The following is a 17,581-nucleotide window of genomic DNA, read 5'->3' as shown; positions in this document are numbered from 1 at the left end:
TTTTCTCTCCTATTTCTCATTGCCATTTCTAATTATCTGGCTCATTTTTTAATCCTCATATCTAGCACTTAGATCTGTTTCTGTAGGAGGTCTTACTCTGTGGATTCTTCATATACAGGATGGTCGGAAATGACACTTTTCTGCCGTGCTATTTTTCTTTCCCTTTTCTCTTTTCATCAGTCTGAAGCAGTTCATTCACCTTGCTCATCTTGTTTCTTTTCTCTGGCATCACAAACTCTTATCCACCCACTCACAGCCTTAAGTTATCCACACTGTTTACTTCCTTAACTTCTTTTCCCAGTTACCTGAGAAATCTCTCCAAATGCTCATGACTGTCATCTCTCTTCTTTTCTCCTTTACTACCACCATCTCACTGAGCAAACATTTCAAACTAAAGTAGTAAGATCTTTTTCCTGTTCCATCATTTGGACCATGACACTTTTTATTCTTCTCATTTTGTGTCTCATGAAATTATTTTTTTTTTCCTTAACCTTCATGGGTTTTTCTCATTTCTGCCACTTGTCATTTGCTATGTCACTTTCTATGTCACATATTTCAAATTCCTCCTTTTTTCCAGTGATGTCAGAGTGAAATAGCAATTTATTTGTCTGCTCCTTCATTGGCTGTCTTTATACTTTCTTCCATTACAATCCTGAAGCATGCTCTATGCTTCTTGGATTCATCTTCTTCTTAAACTTGTTCCTGTTAGTTCACCTTACGGTGATCTTTAAATAAATTGACCAGTCAGTGATTGCTCAATTTTGCATCAGTGGAAGAAAACTGCTGAATGACCCTTTCCTCTCTTTCTTGTCTCCCTGACAAGAATCCAGACCTTTGCATAATGTGTGACCATCAGGTTTTACAGCTTGCATATTCATGTTGTGATATTTTAATTACAGTGTTCAGGTATCTCTTCTTCCTATTTATCACATTCACTTACGATTAACTTCAAATTGGATTACAGATTAATTAGGTCAGGAATCATGCCTACTTTTGTGATTTTTTTTATTGGTCCAGCGTAAGAGGCTGCACCTTTATTTACAAATGTAACAGTAATGCTGGTAGTTAGGATCTGCTGGTAGTAGGGATTCTCATGCTACCTGTGCTCCCCCAAATAATTCTCAGGAATGGTTCAGGAGTTTGTATAGGCATAGGCTCATTTCCAATAGGCAGTCTACATGTTTAATACCGTGGATGCTGGATGATCCATGATCATTGGCCTCAGTGACAAAGAGTAGTTCCTGGCACGTTTAATTTACTGGTATGGATGTATTCTGTCTTGATCCTGACTGACTTTTGATCGCTGCCTTTGCACAAAAAATAGTAGTTCCACTAATAATTGCAACAATTTAGGCTGAAAGAAGATAAAATGGGATTTGTAGTATTATTTTCATAAACTGAGAATAGGTCTGACCGTAAGTCATATTAAATGATTAACAAGTTCCTATCTGTGTAGCACAACATGTAGTATATATTTTTCAGAGAATGATACATAATTATTTCTGCCTAGATATTTGCAAGCCTGTCAGAAATCGAGGACTGGTGCTAAAATCCCTTTTCTAGCATGATTTTGACATGTAAGCTAAGGTCATCAGAATTCTGTAGTTGTCCTTGAAGGATATTTCAGCATCACAGGCAGTGATGGGTGTAGGCATTCATACTGAATGACAAACATATCATTCCCTCATTCTGACAAAACTCTTAGAGCTGTATCACCCTGCATCCTAGGTTGTAGTTCTTGGACTGTAGATTTCTCGAAGAGGTGCACTAGAGAAACTCAACTTTGCAGGTTACAGCTCATTACATCTGTTGCCTGTTCCTGAATGTTTCTGTCAGTTAGGTAAGAGATAAGGAAATATGACAAAGAAAAAATGCTCACTGGAAAATGTGACAAAGGAAACTATTTATGCTTTTTACTTTAATACTCTCTTCTTCAGTTGTCTATCCTTATATCTTGCTTTGTCCCCACAGACAGGTGTGTTGCCATGTATATTACCCTTTTATCACCGTATTTCTCTCTTTCTGAAAACCTTTTTCTGTAACTTTGGATAGCTACTCTTCAGCTCAGAGTTTGACTTTGCAACAAAGTATTGTCAACAAACCCAGGGCTTTGTGATCTTCTTCCTAACCTCCTTTTGGAACAGTTGCTTCATCTCTAATACGAGATGCTTAAGGCATCAGTTTATGCACTTCTACAGAACAAACTCTCTATTTCTCTATGGCTGTTTTCTTTACATTGTTCTTATTTATTTATTGTATTTTCCAAGCATTTTTCTTAAATGACATAATGCAGGTATAGTTGGACCTTAGCCTACCTGTCTTCTGTTGACATCTTCTTAGAAGAGCAGAACCATAGGACAGCTCTAGGAAATGCATCCTTTGAATGTCCTATCTTGGCAAAGTAATTGGTGGAACTGAATATGCAGTTCCAAGTCGCCACTCTGCCAGTCTCAGTAATACTGGCAGCCTTCAATGAAGCCGCTACTACGCTTAGTGTTCTGGCAGATTTATCTTACAGCAAATCATCATGTTTTCTGTTGTTCAGTTGGACAATATCTACCTGGAGATGTCTGTGTCCTTTGAACTCTCTTAATGGAAAACAGAAAACAAAGATGATTGTCCAAAGGATACAAAGTTACTTCAGCCTTCCAGGCATTGGAACTAGAGGATAAAAAGGTAAATGGTAAATTGCTCTCTTGACTCAAACTGAATTCTGATAAAATTGATCCAGAACTTCAGATATCTTCGGTATTTAGAGGAGAATACAGAAGTGACAGTTACAAAGACATGTTCATAGCTAGTTCATCAATGAGTAAGTGGTCAGTGGCTAAAAGGCTGATCCACAAGTATAATGAAGAACAGATTTAGGCCCTATGAGAGGTACTACTGAAGTGTGACATATCAGACAAGAAAAACCCAATTAGATAATTAAAAAATTGCAAGACAATAGAGTGAGAAAAGAAGTAAACAACAATTAATTACTAAAAGGTGATTTAGCAGCTCTAAGTAACTTGATAGAGAAAATTATAAAAACCCTACTCTTAAAAAAAAAGTAGAAAGCATTGGACGAGGTACAATATATCATGTGACCTAAAATATGAGTTTGGCAAAAAAACCAATCTGAAGTATTTTATGATCCAACCACCAATGGTATAAGGCTATACAAAAACACTTCTTGAAGAAATACTAGTAACTTTTCTTCAGTTACATAATAGATGATCTGGATGAGGGGATTGAGTGCACCCTCAGTCAGTTTGCAGATGACACCAAGTTGGGCGGGAGTGTGGATCTGCTCGAGGGTAGGAAGGCTCTGCAGAGGGACCTGGACAGGCTGGATCGATGGGCCCAGGTCAACTGTATGAGGTTCAACAAGGCCAAGTGCTGGGTCCTGCACTTCGTCCACAACAACCCCATGCAGCGCTACAGGCTTGGGGAAGAGTGGCTGGAAAGCTGCCTGTCGGAAAAGGACCTGGGGGTGCTGATTGACAGCCGGCTGAACATGAGCCGGCAGTGTGCCCAGGCGGCCAAGAAGGCCAATGGCATCCTGGCCTGTATCAGAACTAGTGTGGCCAGCAGGAGGAGGGAAGTGATCGTGCCCCTGTACTCGGCACTGGTAAGGCCGCACCTCAAATACTGTGTTCAGTTTTGGGCCCCTCACTACAAGAAGGATGTCGAGGTGTTAGAGCGTGTCCAGAGAAGGGCAACGAGGCTGGTGAAGGGTCTGGAGAACAAGTCTTATGAGGACTGGCTGAGGGAACTGGGGCTGTTTAGCCTGGAGAAAAGGAGGCTGAGGGGAGACCTCATTGCTCTCTACAACTACCTGAAAGGAGGTTGTAGCGAGGTGGGTGTTGGTCTCTTCTCCCAAGTAACTAGCGATAGGACAAGAGGAAATGGCCTCAAGTTGCGCCAGGGGAGGTTTAGATTGGATGTAAGGAAAAATTTCTTTACTGAAAGAGTGGTGAAACATTGGAAGAGGCTGCCCAGGGAAGTGGTTGAGTCCCCATCCCTGGACGTATTCAGAAGACGTGTAGATGAGGCACTTAGGGACATGGTTTAGTGGGTGGTGGTGTTGGGTTGATGGTTGGACTGGATGATCTTAGAGGTCTTTTCCAACCTCAGTGACTCAATGATTCTATGATACCACTCCACGATCCAGAACTGCATTTAAATCTATCCAGAATTCTGTTACAATATAGAGGTTCTGTACCCAATAGTTATTTAACTCAGACCTCAGAATTTTTCCTGTATTCTTGCCCAGTGTCTTCCACTGGGAGATGAAATTTATACATTTTCTTAGAATGCTTAAAAGCATACCCCTACTTTCCCAACTTTGCTCTTTTTTTCATTTGATCATAGAAAAACTAGGATATTTTTTCAGTTTTTTAGTTCTTTTACTTTTAGAGATCTAATTTCTCCCATATGATCATTGTAAGTAGTGCTTTTCACTGATTTATTTGCAGTTATAATGAGTGAAGGACTAGTTTGGCAAAAAATGTTCTGTGATAATTATGAAAGACTTGTATTACAAATATGGTATGGATTATCAACAGTTATATCAAAAAACGTTCCAGAGGATTTCTGGAACCATAGGTAATGGCACTGATGTTACAGTAAAGAAATGTTATACAGTTATGCATTTTTGTTAAACTATTTTTCATAATCATAACTGAACAAATGATTATTCTGGGCTGACTTACTCATAATTTCATCACCATACATGTTTCCCCTCCCCCCAGCTTTTCCATAATAGCAAAAAGTTATGTAAGAAAAGAACAATTATTTTATTTTTTTTAATATAATCTTTCTATAATGTATGTGTTTTTCAATGTACTAATATGTTGCTGTACAAATCAGGATAGTTTATTGACAGATGTATCAATTTTTAAAGTGAGTATTAATGTTTTTTATGTTGCTGTATAAAAGGTGTACGTACAGCCATGAAGCTCACATTTCTGCAACTTTTTGGACTCCTTTTATATAAGCATTCAGAAGAATCAGATACAAAATACTTATTTAGTTTGTCAGATTGCATCATGTACTGACAAAATATCATCTTACAAAGAATGCCACACAGTGTAACTACAAGAAAATTAATATACTGCAAAAAGGCCCAAGCTCTGTGCACGTAAGTACATGAATTTTGAGTCTTTCCCAGACAAAATTATTGCCTGGGTTTTCACTAGTATTCTTCATCAATTTACTTGAGCTACAGCTAACTTATAACTTTACAGATAAAATGACTGTACAGGCATCAGATGGATGGAAGGTAAGATGGGTATCTTAACCAATGGTTGAATCAAAATATAAAGAAAACATTTTGAGTTGTCTTGCAAAATTAAAAAAATACTGCTGGAAGGTACTGGGTCTGGATGGGATGAAGTTAATTGTCTTCATAGCAGCCTATATGATGCTGTGTTTTATATTGGTGACCAAAATAGTGCTGATAACACACCGATATTTTAGTTATTGCTGAACAGTGCTTCCACAGGATCAAGGCATTTGGTGTTTCTCACTCTGGCTCCCCTGGGGAGTAGGCTAGGGGTGGGCAAGAAGTTGGGAGGGTACACAGCCAGGACAGCTGACCTGAACTGATCACAGGTATATTCCATGCTGTATAACATCATGCTCATCAATAAAAATTGAGGAGAAATGAGTCTGGGAGAGGTAGCCATTGCTTGAAGGCTGGTTGGGCATCGGTCTACTTGAGGGAGATGGTGAATGATTGCCTTTGATGCGATGACTTTTTTTTGTTTTGTTTTCCTTCCTCTTTCCTTCACATATTAAACTGTCCTAATCTCAACCCACAAGTTTTCTATCTTTTGCTTTTTTAATTCTCTTCCCTGTCCTGCCGGGGGACCAGTGTGTGTGTGAGTGAGGGAGTGGCTGTGTGGTGCCTAGTTGCTGGCTGAGGTCAACCCACCACATCGGGAAAGGAAAGTCTTGATTTTCCTATGAGCTTTTACAATTTTATTAATTTTTAAGACAGAGAAAATAAAAGACTAGCTTCAAAAAATTGATGAAATGAAACTGATTGTATCTTTTCCTCTTGTAAATACATTGTAGTGGTTATAGTAGTTATTGGGAGCTAGGAGATGAGATGTGACCCAACGTGAACAGAGACTAGCAGTGGAAATGGTCCACCTTTTCTTTAAAATAAATACACAGAAGATATCATAAGTATTCTAATGTTTAGAACTATGGTTTTGGGGTTTTTTTTGCCTCCCAAACTAATTAAGTAAAAAGCGAACAAGGAAAATGCTAAATGCACGTGAAACCCTACCCACTGTTTCTTTGCAGAGTAGGTTTTTTTCATCTAGGGTGGTTTCCAATCCAGAAGCTTTCAGTGGCTTTTAGAATTGCCAGGGTTTTCCTACTGGACCATGTACAGGTCCTCTCAGGGATGATGCAATCCCTTTGTCTATCCTGCATTTCTCCTTCCTCTTTCTTCACTTCTCCCAGATGTCCTACTCAGAGTGGGCAGCAGCCAGGACAGCGTGATTAGGGCACCTTACATGCTGCACAGGCAGCCTTTGAAATGAACTGTTATAATATGGTACACAGAGAAAAAGAAAAATACATGTTAGTTCTCCTATCTACCATCACACTAGCTTTCTAATTCCCCATCTGAAATGAAGATTTGCATCCAAGGCTCTTGCTGCACAGGCAAGTACTTTTACCAGTATCAAACAAAAAAGGAGAAAGTGTCATCCCTCCCTCACATCTGACTGAATAAAAGACTTCAGTTCTTTCCTGAAATCAGTCCTGAGAAGTTATATCAAAATAAATAGTTATCAGATTTCAGAACCTTTTCACAGTTGTTGCTGAAACCAATCACTGTATTTCAATTCAGTTTATGAATCACTGCAGAAATGTCCAAACTGGATTTTTCTATGAATAAAAAAATCTGCTAAAAAATTGACGTACACTACTTTTCTGTAATGAATTGAGAACTATCAAGATCAATCAGATTGGTATTAAGGCCTACCAAAAACCTGAAGGGGGAAAAAGTAAGATGTTTTAAAGATAAAATAAGAAAAGGAATAATAAAATAAAGTATCTTTTCAAAAACACTTTAGCACCATGTGGGTTGAGTGAGAGACTATCCGTGCCATGCCATGCCATGCCATGCCATGCCATGCCATGCCAGACCAGACCAGACCATCTTTTTGTGTTTGGTTTGGATTCTCTTTTGTCAAAATTATATTTTAAAATCAGTTCTCATACAGTATATTGACACTCCCCTTCTCAGAGTTCCTGAATTGACAGTAGCCAACCTGACGGAAGAGAGAAGCACGATAACATCATAGAAATACAAGTAACACAGGGAACTGAAGAATCTTAAAACTAAGCAAACACAACCTAGGGGAACAATAGGGTTTTGCAAGTAACGGATGGGAAGGAAGGCTTGGGAGAGAGGTCAGTGAGAGCTGTGAATTGTTTTGGGAAGTCATCACAGTATGCAAGTCCTTTTGGAAAAGGAATTGGAGAAATGGAACAGAAGAGCATTGAAAGTGTCTTTCATCATGAGATACTGTAATCCTGCTTAAGGAAGTAGAAGTATTTTGAGAGAGAATATGCTGAGATTATATTAATCCCCCTTCTCAGATCATACTGAAAATGTGAATGTCTGGGAGAGGAACATGTTAATCAATTTTTTGTATATAGAGGGGGAAAATGGGGAACCCACACTGAATAGTAGATTTTTATTTATTTGTTCATATTTATTGATTTATTTAAAATATTTATCAGTACTTCCTTAACTCAAAATTGACCTTCTTACATTTGTACTCAGTAAGTGCTAAAACCTAACAGTATTTAAAAAAAAATTGAACAAAGTATTGAATATATTGAATGTATTGAAGGTACCCTCACCATGTTTGCAGATGACACCAAACTGAGGGGAGAAGTAGATGCGCCAGGAGGAAGAGCCACCAGAGAGACCTCAACAGGCTGAAAGACTGGGCCAGCAAGAATCGCATGTGGGAATCCCGGTGGAGAGCAAGCTGAATGTGAACCAGTAGTGTGCCCTTGCAGCAATGAGGGCAAACGTGTCCTGGGCTGCACGAGCAGGATTTTAGCCAGGATCAACGGATGTGATTATTTCAATGAACTTGCTGCTTGTTAGGCTACACCTGTAAAATTATGTTCAGTTTTGGTTTTCTTCAATGCCAGAGAAAAATTGAAAAATTGGAGAGGACTTAATGGGGGGGCCACCAAGATGATTACAGTCTTGGAGAACTCAGTGTATAAAGAAAGGTTGAAGTATTTGGGGTTTTTTCAGCCTGCAGAAGAGAAGGCTTGGCGCAACTTAATCACAGTTTTCCAATACCTCAAAGGTTAAGCATAGAGAAGATGGAGGTTCTCTCTTCAAAGGGTGAATGGTGACAGGACAAGAGGCAAAGGGCACAGATGACTTCCAGGGAAATGCCAACTGATATAAGAAAAAAATTCTTCAACTTGGGAACAAGTAAAATTGGGAGTAGGTTGCCCAGAAAAATGATAGAATGTTCCTCATCGGAAATATTCAAGACTTGGCTTAACAAGGTGCTTGATAACCTAATCTAGGGACGTGTTTTCAACAGGAAGTTCGAACAGATGAATGCTCAAGGTCCTTCCTGACCTAGACTTTCCTATGATTCCAGGTAGTGCTTTTGACAAAATGAGTTAAATCGAGTGATGAATGACAGTATATATTTATTATAAATGTCCTTAATTTTGTATGTTTTCAGTAAGATATGCCAGTATTGTAACTTTTTTGTGATGATTGCATCATCTATTTGCATTTATTTTGATATCTTTTTCCAATTTGTCACAATGACCTGCCATCTTCTAAGGTTTTTGGTTTTCTTTAATCTACAGTTTGATGAGTTCTCTACTCATTTACAAACAGTAAAAATTAATACTTCAATACTTTGGTAAAGGCTGATGGTCTGTGTGAGAAATCTGTAGAGTTTGTCAAGGGCTTTTAAAGCCTCAGTGGAGAGATTTTGAATTCTTTTAAAGTTCTTTCAGACTTAAAAGATCAATGACACAGCTTTTTTTTTTCACACTTTTTTCCCTCTCTTTATATTTGAGGTTTTTTCCCTGAACTATCCACACCCACTCTGATTTTAAGGTATCTCAGTAATATTTATATTTATAGTATCTCAATAATACTGTATTTATTAACTATCTGTTTCCAACAGCAATCACAAACCACTTTAAAAAATCATGGTATGTAATTATAAGGTCTATAATGGAGATCAGAGTAACTGTGAACACAATAATGGTAGCAAACATTTTTAATGTTTATCGGTAGACAATACAGATGGTGCATTAGAAAAAAACATTATTTTAATTAGCTAAGTTCCAGAAAAATCAAATCTGTTTGTCATACTCATTTCTTCATATTAAATACAAAGCAATCTGCATATGATTTGAGTTTGGATCTCATATATAACACTGTTCAAAAATTTTACAAAATAGTATTAAGATGAGATATTCTAAAACCCATCAAAATACTGCTTGCCTGTATTTTTAACAGAATATTTGTTTTAAAAGTGGTTGAGGACATTGCAAATATAGTTTGTATTTTTTCAGTAGAGATTATAAAAAAGCAAGCAGCTAACTGAAGTACGTGAACATCTGTGGCAGCTTATCAATTTAACCATGGGAAATCTATTGCACAAGATACAGATGCACGTCAGAGACAAAGATCTCAAGGATCTTAAACCTTTGCAGACTATACTTTCTTTTTCACTTGTCCTGCTGAAATTTAATGTTGTCAAGACCTAATTATTTTGGGCAGTCATGATAGGAAGATCACTGTTTGCCCCATGAAAAGATTCAAATCTCTTCAGTGTGCAAGACACTTCTTGTTTTAGAATTCCTTTTTTCTGAATAATCTGTTTTGAAATATATTTCTACAGAAGTATTCTAGGCATTTAGCAATTTGAGAATAAAGGGCTTGACAAGGGTAGTGTACCTTTTATATCACCAGCACTAGGCGGCAACAGGCCATGATCTGTTTTCACTAGGGGAAAATGGAAGAAGAAAAACAGAACCTGTTTCCTGGCTCTGCAAGAACAGCAAACAAATTAAGAATGATGGGATGAAATACTGTTCCTAAAAAGGCAAGTAGACACTTTGACTAGTTTCAGTGTATTTTCAAGGTTTAAGCTTGACAAAAATCTAGGGTGGAACTGCAGAAAAAGAATTCAGGCAGCAATTCTAGATTTGTGTTCAATGAGATTAAAAGTGAAGAATCCAGTTTGTAGTGTATATGTACTACTGAAGTATCAATCCAGGAGAGAATGAGAGAAGACATGGAAAATATCAACAGCAGGACAAAGGCTGATGGTAATAAAGGTAAATAATATGGGTTTGAAAGGAATCTCTTGACTAGATAGAAAATAATCGCCCTTAAATTTACTAATGCGATTTACTACTTAGATTTTACTCCCATTTCTCTTGGGAGAAATGAAGTAGTTAATGAGAGGTAAGGAAGAAAGTGGAATAGTAAAGGGAGAAGAGAAGGGAGTTCACTAATATTTTGTTCCTCATTTCCTAAGAAAATTAGGCATATGTGATCACACTTTCAATCCCTCCTCTACTGGATTCAAATTCAAAAGTGAAATACAAATCTCGAAGATAATTTTTTAAGTTTTGTGAAAGCTAGCAGCTACGTAGTGGAAATTCAGAATACAGGTCCCTTTGAAAGAAAGGTAGGTGTTAAGCTGTCTGACTGAAAGCTAAGCAAATTAAACACAGGGACCTGGTGAGGATCAGAGGAGCAATGTAACCTAATGGAGCACACTGAACTGGCTGCTTCTTAGACCACCAGAGGAGAACAATTAGCCTATTGTCCTTGATGTGACATCCACCAAGATGACTCAACAAAGATTCTCTCCCTGCAGTGGCATGTAGTGAAGATGTGTGGGACTTATTGTGACATACCAGGGCAACGAAGAGAATTCTGGGATTGTGTAGAACTTATGATGGAATGTGTTGAGAAGGAACAATAGTGGGGAAAGGAAGGGATCAAGGTAGACTGGGTAGGAACAAGTGTGGGACAGTAGAGGGAAAAGAGGATAAAGAAGCATATGTACAGTTTTCTGACTGAGCCCTGTGCTTTATCACCTCAGCGTATTCTGCATTTGTATTAAATCCTATTTCTAACTACCTTTTATGTGGGCATGCTCTCTATCCTGAGCCTGTACATGTGAATAGTAGCAAACTCCAGGTTGGACTAGCTGATGAGTAGGATAAGAGATGTGAATGCCAGCCACTAGAGAGAGAGAGAGAGAGAGAGAGACCGTGGTCTGAGGGACCCATGGGTCTGGCTGCCAAAAAGTGGCGAGACCAGGGTCTGGGAACCATGCTTAAACAGAGTGTCTAAGGCCTGATGCTGGAGAGCCTGTAATGTGTGTGTGTGCATGCAAGACAGCTATCAAACTTAAGTCAAACCAGCTGATGGCTAGGAAGAGAGGTCAGAGAGCCAGCCTCCGGAGTGGGACCACAAGTCAGAGCTGAGGGTCTGGGGGCTGAGCAACTGGAGGAGACCAGGATCTAGGGGCCAGCTATGGGACAATCTTATGTTACATGTGTACGTTGAACTTCAGTCCTGATCAGATGGAGAGGAGAGAGAAGATGGGACTGTCTGTGCTGTTCATACTTATGTGAAAGCTGTTTGTGTTGATGTGGGTAGCGGTATAAGCCCTTCTCACTGTGCAATCTGTGTGGTTGGCCACGTATGTATGCATCGTGTGTGTGTGTGCGCGCACCTATTGGGAATACATACTCTACCTTGCTGCTGTCTGGACATAGAGACATGAAGCTGCAGGAGCCTTGTCTCTGTGGGGATGGGACAAGAGAAGTTGTGAAGTCCATCAGGTTCATCTACCTCTAACTGCACTGTTACATGGTCCATGTAGCAGCCCCTGTCTGGCTCACCCACCGACACAGGGTAGTGACAGACTGGACCTTGATGTAGTCTTTCCAGCTCAGTGGAGTCAAAGAGATGAACTAGGTAACAAATGATAAAACTTTACAGTAAGTTAGGCTTCATTACTCTTTCTGCTTGTGAAACCAGTAGTTCATGTGACTATTCTGACTTTTTTTTTTTTTTAAATCAGAAGGATAATATCATGTCTGGACAATACAAAGTATTTTACTGGTATTTCATGGCTTGTATTAGAATCAAAGGAACTTTGGGCTGAATGCAGCTTTTCTCTTTCTGTTGCTTTCATTGTATTCGGAGATCTTGAGTTCAAGTAATAGGGACAATACCCAAGCATCAATAGATGGCTTTTTATTATTTAAGTATTCTGATGTTTTTGATTATTTCCTTTCTTTCACATCTATAAATCTAGATAAATCAATATTTATGCTTCAGCTAAGTTTAGAACTATATATAACTTGGAACTTTTTAGCAAGATAGATTTTGCTACCATCTTTGAACTTTTACTGACTTCAGAAGAAGTCAGTATTTGTGTTTTAGATTTTACAGAGGCTTTTCAATGCCTATTTAGAACAAGTTAATGTAAGTTTCCCAGTAAAGCCTGTTGCAAAATGTTGCTAATTGATGTGCCATTTACCAGACTTTTAATTCTTTTTTAGAAATGGTCATGGTACTCGCAAACTCCTTTTTGCTCAGTTGTGGGTTTTAGTGTGCTTAATGTCTTAGAGAAAGACAATCAAAACTGTAAAATTAGCCTTTGTTAGACAACTCCATTGAGAATAAACTCTCTTCATTGGAAAATTATATTGAAACACTGAATTCTTATTTAATTTGAGACAATGTGAAGAGAGTTGAGAATTTTAATCCACAAAATGTAATGCTGTTTAAAGATTAAGTTTCAGAAGTGTGTTTATTGATAACTATAATGTAATGTTTTGCTAGAAGTTGTTTTCAGAAGATTTCAATTTGAAAAGTGTCAACATTTGTTAAACTTGGATGTTCAGAACTAGGTTCTCAAGTGTATGTTAGGTACATACAGCTTGATTATGAAAAATACTGCTTAATGCTCAAGATTGTACATCAATTATTTTTGAAGATAAATTACCCTTTTGAAGCTAGTAGCTAAGTAATGTTTAGATGTTATGCTAGATCACTCAGGATGCCAGCATCTTCCCATGACAGACTCCCAAGACAAATACAATTGTAGCTATAACCAGTCTGCAATGCATATTCTGCCCTAGATAACTTCTTAGAGCTCCTACACAGACACTACTCATTCTCTGAAAGTGAGAGCAAAATTAACGTTCCAAATAACAAACACAAACTATTTCAAAAAATAATGAATAAATTGTTTTCTTGCATTAACACTAAATCAAGGAATAATTACTGGAGCTGATAAAAGATCAGCAAATAATAGAGAGTTGGCTAATCAGGCTGATGGCAAAGATAAACTTTAAAATATCTTGTTGATTTTTTCATTTAGTGAATTTAATCATAATGTTATCTGAACACATTTACATACAATGTGCATGGACTGGGGGGATGTGAAATTGTATTTTACAACCACAATGCACTTATTTTTTCTCTTTGCATTCTTTGTCACTTTTAATATCTTTGGTGATTCTTGAAATATTTGGTGCTGCAAATATGACCTGTCGTTTCAACAAATGGACTGATTGAATCTGTCAGACTGGTGGAACTTACAGTAAATTCACTGTAGCACAAGTGAAACCATAAGAAGTTCTGTTGTCTTAAATAGCTGAATGTAAGAGTCATCTCTTTTCATCAAAATACTATGTACATTTAAGTACAAAAGAATAAATTTCATTTGTAAACACTCTGCATGGTAGAGTTAGAATACTTACACTGATATAAATCCATTTTTAAGTATCGAAATGGGAGCAGAAATACTTTCAACAAAAGTTGAAGCAGCTGAGTACTTTTAAAATGTTTGGCTGTAAATATGTTGAATATCGTACTGACCTACAGAAAAATAAAGATTTTGTTCTGGGAAGTCTAAAATGACTTCTTTTTTTTCCTTGATTCCGTTTCTTTTGAAAATAGAATGTTGACTATTAAATCAGAGACCTTTACAACAGAATCTGTTGCATGAAAATGAAACACACTGGTGTATTCAGCAAAGGTTTAGTAATTTGTCAAATACAACATTTAAGGTATATAATTGTCCTGTTTTTGTCACTGTCTTATTTAAAACAAGATGACCACATATTTTTTACAATATAGAATAAAATATGACTTTTTTTTCTGAGCTATATCACAGTGAGTGATTGTTTTATATAGCTAGACATTTCTTTTTTCTTTGTAATGAATTTTATTGTACTTTGTAGCTTGCCAGTGTTTGACTGACGACATTTTCGTTGTGAGGGCAGATATGTTTCAGTGCCTATTTTGCTATGTTAAACCTAATAGTTAACTTTGTTATTATGCCTATATGAATACTAACACTGTAATAAAAATCATTTTAATAGTCCTGTGAAGCAGACCATATAAACCAAGACATTTATTTTCATTGAAGGGTTGTGCTAATTTTTTATTAAGAGATACATTAAACATTGATACATCCAACCTCTGATTGAACCTTCAGAGTTGTCACATATAGGGAGGGGTAGCTGAAGATTTATTATGCAATATAAAATTAGGCATCTCCAGTAAGCTTCATAATAAATGACCTTTGCAGACTGGAGATTGCCATATAGAATAGATTCTTTTGTTGTACAGTAGAAAGGGATTTGAAAAAAAACAAATATGAAGACTTAAAGTTGGAAAACCTAAAATGAAAAATATTTCAAAGAAAATCCAGAATTGTTTCCTGTTGAGAAAACATAGTCTAGAAAGTCTGTCTTTCAGTGATGGAAAATCAAAATATGGTAGATGATAGACAAACATATTTTGGCAACACTTTTTTGACAAGCTATAGATAGGAATACTGTGAAATGATGAGATAAGAAGTCTGACCAACTTAGATTTTTGTAATATATCAAGAAATGCTTGTTAAAGATTTATTAAAAAGCTCACTACAAAAAGATTTCTCTGGTGCATATAATGTATAAGTTAATGGAAAAATAAGATACCTTGGTAGAAGTAAATATGTATTAAGTAGTAAGGAACAATATAGAAAGACAGGAAGGTTAACTTCTTTGTAGCGTATTTAGATCATCACTTATTCTTATCTCTGTCTTTTCTGCTGACTTAAATACACAGCTGGAAGACCAGAAGACAATTGTTCAGCAGCACAGGCAGCCTTCAGTGGACGATCGGAATGTGCCTGCAGCTGAAGAAGCTCGCTGGCGTGACGCTTTTGTCGCTCTTAAATCTGATTTCACAGAACTTGAAAAGAAGGTACGTCAAAGCATTAATACAGCTCAGCCACAAAACAGGAATGACAAAAGATCTCATAACAAAGCTATTAAAAGCAACATGCAAAGTATTTTGAAAATGATATTGTGTGTGAAGCCTAAATAAATTTTGCTTTTACTTATTTTTGACTGTGGAAACCGCATTAATTACACTGGAGTATATTTATACATGGTGGGTAAAAAGCTCTAAGTAAAAACACCGATTTTTTCCTGATTAGTTCGCTGTAAAAATATCATATGACTTTTATAAACTAACACCTAGAATTATTGTAAAGGAAGATACGCCATTGTGTAGCTCATGTTTATATTGAGTAAAATTAATAGACCTGGGTGGAGACTTTGTTTACTTTTGAAGCATAGAAAATGTGGCAGTATGTGAGAATGGCACATTTCTCCCTATTTAAATTCAAACATTTTTTTAAAAGTAGGTCTACAAAGTTGCCAGTTTAAGGACCAGACTTTTAATACAGAGTATTTAGATCCTTAACTAGCACTTTATTTATACCAGAATCTACATCAGAATAAATGAAATTAAAAATATAATTAAAACTGTCAAGCTGGGACTATTTTACAGAATAGAGTTGTTATAGATTCCTTTCCCTCTGTAAAATGAGTTGGTAATGCCTTTGCTGTAAGTAATGGACTAGTGATGTGTCACTAGTGCTGTTTACAATCTTTGACAATGTCACCCCCCAAGACCTCCACCATTTCACGATAAGCTAGTGGCAGATTGTCTAAATAATGAATAATAGTATGCACTACTGCTACCCATGATGCATTTGGTTAAGGCATAGAGGCTTCATTGCAAAGTAGTAATTTTGTTTTATTTCATAAAAATAAAAACATCTACTTGTTGTAGGCTGGCAGCTGGGTAGATGGAATAGATGTTCTAAACGCTATTGAAAATACTAATGATTTTTAATTAGGTAACAATAACAACAGAAACTAGAAAATTAGGAAAAATATAATTTTAGTGAATAAAATGTACAGAGACTTGGATTATTAAATTGATGGACACTTGTCTCCAGTACATGTAGTATGCATAGACTGTACCATCCAAGTTTATCAGCTTCTGCGTAACTGCTTTGCTGAGGAAACAGGGAAAAGGAGTTTACTTGAGTGCACACGCATCTCCAGGGCAATTTCTCAGCCTGAGTTGGGTTTTGTCTACATACAATGTGTATGCAGTATAACCTAGATCGTAATGTCTCTGAATTTTCACTTGCTGTAAAGAATGACAGTTGTGAAAATTGTAAAGTCATTAACTTTAGTTTTCAGCTGGTATAAATGTCATTCCAAAACTTACACTTTTTTATTGATGGTGATTTTTTTTTTTTTTTAATGTACTTGGAAAACTTCCACAGTGTTGCATTTCGAGATCCACAGCTACTCACAATAAGCATCTGAAGCAACCGCTTCTTGTCTTCTGGAAGGGCTCTTGATACATGTTTACAGAAATGGAATGGCTTGACTGAACCATGGTGCAAACTACCACTGTGAATGGCAGCACTTTCAACAGTATGCCCTGCTTATGTTTTCGTTTGGAACTGATAGCAGTCATTTATTTTAAATTTCTCCTATGTGCGGCTGTATTAACAAGAAGTGATAATACCTCTTGGGTATGTGAGGAGCACCCACTGTTTTGCTTTTGTCAGGCAAGTTTGTTTTATATTATGGTCACCCAAAATATTTAGCTGGAACCAAAAACTTTGTTTTCCATTGTTAGGCATACGACAGATCAGGCTAAAAGAAAAGAATAATACAGTTGAGATACCAGGTGAGTCAACTGTCTGTCTTATAAGTGAGAGTTTAGTGTCATAGAATGTTCTTCCTTTCAATATTCTGCCACTTTACTAAGTGGTGTTCTTTCCTCTGGTCATTTTTATGTATGGCCTGAGTAGTGGCAGCTGAGGAGAACGCTAGAAAAGAATCCTTTCAAAATGTAATGCAAGAACTCTCAAATATTTTGTACATTTGGTTGCTCTATGAAATGTACGTGGGGAAGCAGATAGAGTGTCTGTATGGATCTGTATACAGGACAAAGGTTCCCTACATATTTGTGGGGAGAAAATGGCCACATGTCTACAACGGAGCTGAGAGATCATCACCAAGCTCTAGGTGACAGTGTTAATACAAGTGTAGTTACAGGTCTATGTCCATAGATGCATTTCTCAGCAGTGTCCCATCTCCCTACCAGGACAAAATTGCATAACCTTGCTCTTCCATGAGAAGAAAAAACAAATAATTTTGATTGTTGAGAGAATTA

General features: G+C 37.1%; 1 long non-coding RNA gene across 4 annotated transcripts in view; it reads left to right on the top strand.

Moving 5' to 3' along the window:
- The window catches only part of LOC143156290 (uncharacterized), a 98,479-nt gene extending 89,782 nt beyond the window's left edge, over nt 1-8,697 (top strand). For all 4 annotated transcript variants that reach the window (XR_012994594.1, XR_012994595.1, XR_012994593.1 and 1 more), the window contains exon 9: nt 7,884-8,697. This is a non-coding gene — a long non-coding RNA (uncharacterized LOC143156290). The remainder of the gene's footprint in view (nt 1-7,883) is intronic.
- Nucleotides 8,698-17,581: the final 8,884 nt, after the last annotated feature.

The sequence above is a fragment of the Aptenodytes patagonicus genome, chromosome 2 (genome assembly GCF_965638725.1).
Source record: "Aptenodytes patagonicus chromosome 2, bAptPat1.pri.cur, whole genome shotgun sequence".
Taxonomy (NCBI): domain Eukaryota; kingdom Metazoa; phylum Chordata; class Aves; order Sphenisciformes; family Spheniscidae; genus Aptenodytes; species Aptenodytes patagonicus.
This window is presented reverse-complemented; position numbering and strand designations above follow the sequence as displayed.